Below are 6,713 nucleotides of genomic sequence, written 5' to 3'. Positions count from 1 at the left end.
ATATGGTTAATAAAAATCTATTTTAAGCTTACAAACAAATAAATTTTCGTTTTTAATATAGTACAAAAAAAGTAATCTAAATTTACGAATGCATGTACTATAAATACAGTACATACTTGTATATATTTTAATATGATTTTATGTGCTTTAAACGTTATTCTAGTGCTATTACGACTTCAATATTTGTGGCGAACAGACGTAAAGTCGAATAAAATGACTTAAACTTGATTTTTATTTTTCCATATACTTTTTTAACAAGCGACGTATAATCGGGAACGACGTAACTCGAAACGACGTAAGTCGAGGTATGCCTGTATATGAATCCAAACTGATTGATGAACCCACTCGATATTTCTAGGTGCTCTAATTGAACTCAGTTCCTTACATATGATAACCGTGAAAAAATTTCTCTTAGTGCCCACAATACTGAAAGAATTTAATCTTTCTCTTAATTTTTTTTTTGTTCTTTCTTAATCCATGTTATAAATAATGTTAAGGTCGATGTACACGAACGAAAAATTAAACGTCGGTGACATGACAGTTCTCAAAGACAGACTCAATCAATCGTCAACGAAGATTTTAGACCTAAATAGGGTTGTCTTAATTTTTCCTCCGTGTATTTGGCTTTTTAGGATTTTTATTTATTTATTGATGTTTGTTTTTCCTGAATTCTAATACATTAAGTAGCTACTTATTTGATGATAATTCATTGAAGTTTTTTTCGTTTATACCAGTGGTTCTTTACCGGTGTTTTGCGAACTTATTGCAAGTGTTCTGCAAAATTATGAAAACGGCATACTAGTTGAAACTATGATTATGCGAACTTTATTGTAAAATTTTAGTTTACAATGTAGACAAGAAACAATATACATTTTGCAGTTGCTTTTTGTTTGCATTGAATTTTATTCTTACTTTTGCAAAGACAAGAAACTGAGATGTTTATATATAAGCAAAGTTTTTGCACAGAGAATTCATAGTTTCAAAAACTTTATCGGCAACGTTAAAACCTGCACTGGATCAAGTTGTAAATACGTTTAATTGCATCAAGCCAAGAACATTAAAAACACTTTTTTTTTTTTAAAAAAAAAAGTTTGAATATATATGGAAGCTCAATACGAAATTTTTCTTTTCCTGAAAATAATATGGTTAATCAAGGATAAAGTAATATGCTCATTTTTAGAACTTAAGAATGAATTGTTGGCCTTTTTCCAAAATGAAGATACTAATGATTTTATAAAATGTCGTCTTAAAAATGATATTCGGTGTGATAAATGGCATATTCAGCCGATATTTTTAATTACTTGAATTACGTTAATACAAGTATCCAAGGAAAAAATTAAAATATTTTTACATCCACTGACACTCAGCATTTCAAGAAAAGTATCTCTGAAAAATCGCATTTTAGAAAAAAACAGGCTTATATAATACACGTTTCTTTGCTTCATAATAAAAATGTCAATATATTTCCGTTATAACAACATTTAACACTATTGGAAGAAAAGATCGCAAGTTACTTTCCTTTTTAAAATATAGAAACTTACGAAATCAATTTGACCCAGTTAATATATCAAATTGGGAATTTTCGTTAGGAGAAGAACAATTGGTTACCTTGCCAACACATTAAAAATGAAATTTTCTGAAATAACTATGGAGAAAAATCCAAAATTCTTCAAATTTTGGATTTTTCAAACTCTCCACAAGGGAATTAAAAATTTTCTTGCAGTTTTTAATATGACATTTGTGTAAGGTGGAATCGCTCACTCAGCAATATATAAATTCAAAAACGAGAAAAACTAATGTAACGAAGAAATGAGGGTAGCCATATTACATATTAGACCTGATATTGACGAAATATGCAAAAGCCGACAAGCTCAAGTATCGCATTATAATTGATTTAAAGAAGTTCTATTTTTATAAAAGATTTATTTTTCCGTTTTTACAAATACAAAAGTAAAAAAAATTACTTTAAAAAATTATGTATTTTATGTATTCACGTTTGTGCATATTTTTGTTGTTATTTTATGATCTTTGTTCTATTCCGCAAATTTTTCTTACAATCACTATCTAAAGTGTTTCTTGACTTCAAATAAGTTAGAACCACTGGTTTACATTAGGTGTCACCAAACTACGGCCCGCGAGGTCAGTTCATCCGGCCCGCCGCCGCACTGCCACAAATGAGCTAAAATATACTTATTTATATGGAAATATCAGATTGTAGATGAACTTACTATGTAGAAAAAATTAAAATAAGTGTAAGTAAAAATGCCAAAATTGGTCCAATCTGATTTTTTTCATCTGACAGTAATATAATTTTTAGGAAAATCAGTGAAATGAAATTTTCGGCTTTTTGCGACTTTGTATATCAGAGCACTTTTTGTGTAAGTACAGTACCTGCAATGAAGTTTCTAAGAAGTAAGGGCTTGCTGCAGCCATCGTGTTTGTGTATAGGTAAAATATGTTGGTTGTCTTTATTTTTTACGTATTCAGTATGCTGTATTGAACAAAATGGTTATGAGGCCCGCGCTTGTCATTCTCTGTTATCTGGCCCGCTGTGAAAAAAGTTTGGTGATCCCTGGTTTACACGATCAATACGTTCCTATCATCATTTAATTTAATTATATTTCGCAAAACTAACATATATTTTTTTTACTACTAATTTACTACTAAATATATATCATACATTCTTTTAACAATTACGATTCTTTACTTTTTAGGTACAAAAATCTTATTTTAAATATAGATGAAAATTACAACTTAAACTTAACTTTATTTTTGATGCAATCGTAGTTTCTAGTAATTTATATGTTTCAGTTGTTTTAATTTTGATAAATTTACTTTTTTAATTTTTACATTTTTTTTGGTCCTTTCAAATGTATGATCTCTTTTTATCTAAATATTTGGCTGCCAAATTGGAAGAATAGCAAATTTCTCAGCAGTAGCTGGCGTTTTCCAAAACACTACAACTGGGATGGATTCATTTATCTAGTGGACATATTTGAAGTAGTGAGATTTAAACCTGTAATGAAAAGACGGAAATGTTACCTATAAAAGAAATGTCGAACTTGGAAAAGATTCTGTTTTAGCATAAATGCGTACATTGAGTCAAAAATATGGGAAATCTTTTGCAACAGCATACCCGGCCGATTAAAATTTGGAACGCCATTTGAAACGGTATAGAATGATAGCGTTGTCGAACTCATGGGAATGATGATTAGCGTGCTTTGTCCATGATTGCAAAAAATACTTCTTGTAAGAATTTCTTTCTTTGTAGAGAACAGGAATATTTCTTTTTTTTATATTATCGGCTGTTATATATAACAGAGAAAAAGTATGGCGATTAGGCAAAATATGCCCCCCCCGATTGTTACATTTTTTGACTTAGGTTACTTTGAAACGTCGAGAAATACAAAAAAATTCGAAGGTAATTTCTGTATGTATGGATGTTAGATTGTGTGTGTGTGGGTGAGCACGTTTTGTTCACCCTGTTTGAAGCTTAACTCCTGTGCTTTTTGTCAAAATTTTCTGAAATTTTGCAGGGAGGTTTGTTTATTAGGGAGATTGATGCTACTAAATTTTGGTGATTAAATGTCGAGAGGGTGGGAAGTAGAGGGTTGCGTGTATCTCCATAGGNGTATTCATTTTGTTTCCAAAATGTTTGTTTGGAAAAAATAATCACTCAGTGGTAAATTGTTTCTTCAATACTTGGCCAAACAAACAAAACTGCTAAAACAAATTTTCTGTGATTTAAAAATGAATAACTAATCTATATATATAAAGCTGAAAAACCGGATTCTGTTTTTCTTTTCTTTCTGTCACTGTATGCCAAAAGTGGCCACTAGGGGCGCCCCTAGCTATTATTTAAATTAACAATAAATTCAGTATATTATTATTTGATGTGGTTTTCTGCATTTTTGGCTGCGTTTTAGGGTACGCCATGAGAAATTCAGTATATTATTTTTATTTGTAATAGGAATTTATTATTTATACCATGGAATGACACCGCTGCTGCTTTAACGTCCACTAGAGGGCGTCCCAGGCTACTAGAATAGAAGGATTAGAAGTACGAATTAATCTAATAATCTTAATCTTTGTGGTTTTTTGCCTGGGTAACTCTGGGCTCATCTGCTGGTTTAATAATAAAATGAAATCCTAGAGTTTTCTATTTTCATCAGATGAAGTTATTGCTAAAATTAATGGATGTATTTTCTCACTCTGTATTGTGTATGGATATTCCTGGCTGAAAGAAAGAAAATATGTTGGTCTTCTTGTAGCTGTCACTGAATGCACAACTCTGCCAGACTACACTGTAAAGTTTCTCATTTCTTTTGCATTTTTTTGGCCCCTTTTTATATTCCTTATACAAATAAATTACTGTGGAGCCTAAGTAACAGCCAACTTGAAAGAAAATTGGTTATAACAGCCAATAGAAATGAAAAAAGAATCAGCAAAATATGAAAGTGGTGCTCACATATCTGACCTTGCTATTGACTTTCTTATGGCAAAATCTACAATCTCTATTAAAAAAAAAAATAGTCCAAAAAAAGCTGATGTTGCTAGAGAGGTGAAAATAGTTACAAAACAAAGATCACAATTGAGAGGTTGAGAAATTGTTGTTTGGATGAAAAACGATTAGCTAGTGATAGTGTTTCTGAGGCCACCATTTGTGAAAAAGCAAAACAACTGCATTTTGATCTCTTGAAAATCAGTCATTATGTTAATAACTTTCACTTTCTTGAATATGTGATGAATAATCAATATGGTTACATCTAAATTAATAGTTCTGGAAGCAAAGATCGGACAGAGATCAGGGTAGCATAACTAGCAATGCAACCACCCAACTTTGGGCAGATTCTGGTTATAGTGTACCTAGGTAACCCCAATAGTGGCACTTCTGTTAGGTCAGATTAACTATATTTTTAGTAGCCGTTTCCTTTTTATTTTGTTCAAGAACTACCGTGAATCAATAACTAGTGACATTAAACATTCAGTGGTCTGCTGGCGGCTCCCCTGCAGGAGGAGTCCGTCGGGAGCACGAACAGTCAGAAGCGCTGCCATTGGGGTTACCTAGGTACATTTTAACCCAGATTCTTTACTCCAGAACCTCCTAAATTAATTATTAAAATATTAATTATGATTATTAAATTTATGAAGAGATGGCACTTAATGCCCATCTCTAAACCGAATTACTTAACATTTAATTATTAATGGTAGCATTAATATTTGGATATAATATGGCAATTGTTTAGCTTTAATATAATGATGTCACAATAAATAGTTGCTTGTTATTGTTTTATATCGTCACTTGCCAGGTTGCAATTTTTAATCATTTTTTAAATTTATATGTTCTCCACCTCGAATTAGTAGTGGCTTGCCCTTGTACTGCACACCACACTCTGCCTTTAACAATAGATTCGTGCAGGTCATCTATCTAACACGTTTCAGGGGAGAATTTTTGAATTTAAATAACGCGACTTCCGGTTTGCGTAGGAAGTTATCATATAGTTAATCGAGGGCCTCCTGCCCTTAAGGTTTCCATATCTTGTCTTGTCTTTCATCAATTTAACTTCATTCTCAAGATTAAGGAAAGACAGACAGTCAGTGGTAATTTCTAGGTCTACAATTTTTCAAATTGCAGTTCAATAAACAATGTCTTCAGTGAAATTTATCAATTCTGATGATCACATTTTTTATTTCACGACAATTTGTGAAACAACCACTTCCCATCCACCAATACAATAAAAACAAGAAATAACATAAAATAATAAAACGGCAAAATTAAAATCGGGCGCGTGTATGTTGGGACACTTTGGGGACATGTCCCTCCTTTTCCGTGTGAGTTACCCTTTTCCTAATCTCCAAGGGGACCCTAATTCCATTATCAACAAACAACAGAAAATGCATGATTTCTAGACTATTACGCAAATATAAAAGGAACTACTGAACTATATTTGTCCATTGTCCTATGTAACTTCATTCTATGTCGACCAAAACTACATTCCTTGTTTTCTAGGTCAAGTTAGACTCGAAGGGCAACCAGCCGGTTACATTGTGGGAGCGCTGATCCGACGTTGAATCATAGTTTGAAGCTTCTTCCTTAATGCACAATGCCTTTTTTTTTTTATAGCTTGTGTTCCCCGTTTTTTGTAGTCTGTGGGCTCCACTGTATGAAATGTTTGCTGTTTCAATCTTCGTTTATCAATTTCAAAATATTGTCATCAAAATGAATCTTCTTTGGAATTGTGACCGTTAATTAATTACTGCGTGTAAATATACTTACAGAAAAAATAGTGATGCAGAAAACAAGATATTTACGGTGTTTTTTTTTAATTAGAGAAAAAATTATTTCTAGCATGATAAAAAGTTATTCTAACTTTTCCCTACTTCTGTATAGAAAAGAGTTCAAAATGAATACTGTATATATATATATATATATATACAGGTATACCTCGACTTACGTCGTTCCCGATTATACGTCGTTTGTCAAAAAAGTCATTTTATTCGACTTTACGTCTGTCCGCCACAAATATTGAAGTCGTAATATTACTAGAAAAGCGTTTAAAGCACATAAAATCATATTAAAATATATACATTTACAAGTATGTACTGTATTTACAGTACATGCATTCGTAAATTTAGATTACTTTTTTTCTGTACTATATTAAAAACTAAAATTTATTTGTTTGTAAGCTTAAAATAGATCCTTATTAACCATA

At 31.6% G+C, this 6,713-nt stretch overlaps 2 protein-coding genes across 3 annotated transcripts in view; one reads left to right on the top strand and one right to left on the bottom strand.

Annotated features, from left to right (window-relative positions):
- The window catches only part of LOC111630892 (telomerase protein component 1-like), a 143,799-nt gene that overhangs the window by 71,630 nt on the left and 65,456 nt on the right, over positions 1-6,713 (top strand). The window lies entirely within an intron of this gene.
- Positions 1-6,713, bottom strand: part of LOC111630897 (chaoptin-like) — a 51,016-nt gene that overhangs the window by 31,684 nt on the left and 12,619 nt on the right. Inside the window, exon 1 of one of the 2 annotated variants that reach the window (XM_023375056.1) lies at positions 3,677-3,781. The exons of the other annotated variant lie outside the window; for it this stretch is intronic. The gene's annotated coding sequence lies outside the window, so the exon portion shown is untranslated. Of the gene's footprint in view, positions 1-3,676; positions 3,782-6,713 lie in introns of those variants that run through there. 2 annotated transcript variants of the gene reach the window in all.

Source organism: Centruroides sculpturatus, unplaced genomic scaffold (assembly GCF_000671375.1).
Source record: "Centruroides sculpturatus isolate CEXI.00-Female unplaced genomic scaffold, Cexi_2.0 scaffold347, whole genome shotgun sequence".
NCBI lineage: Eukaryota > Metazoa > Arthropoda > Arachnida > Scorpiones > Buthidae > Centruroides > Centruroides sculpturatus.
This window is presented reverse-complemented; position numbering and strand designations above follow the sequence as displayed.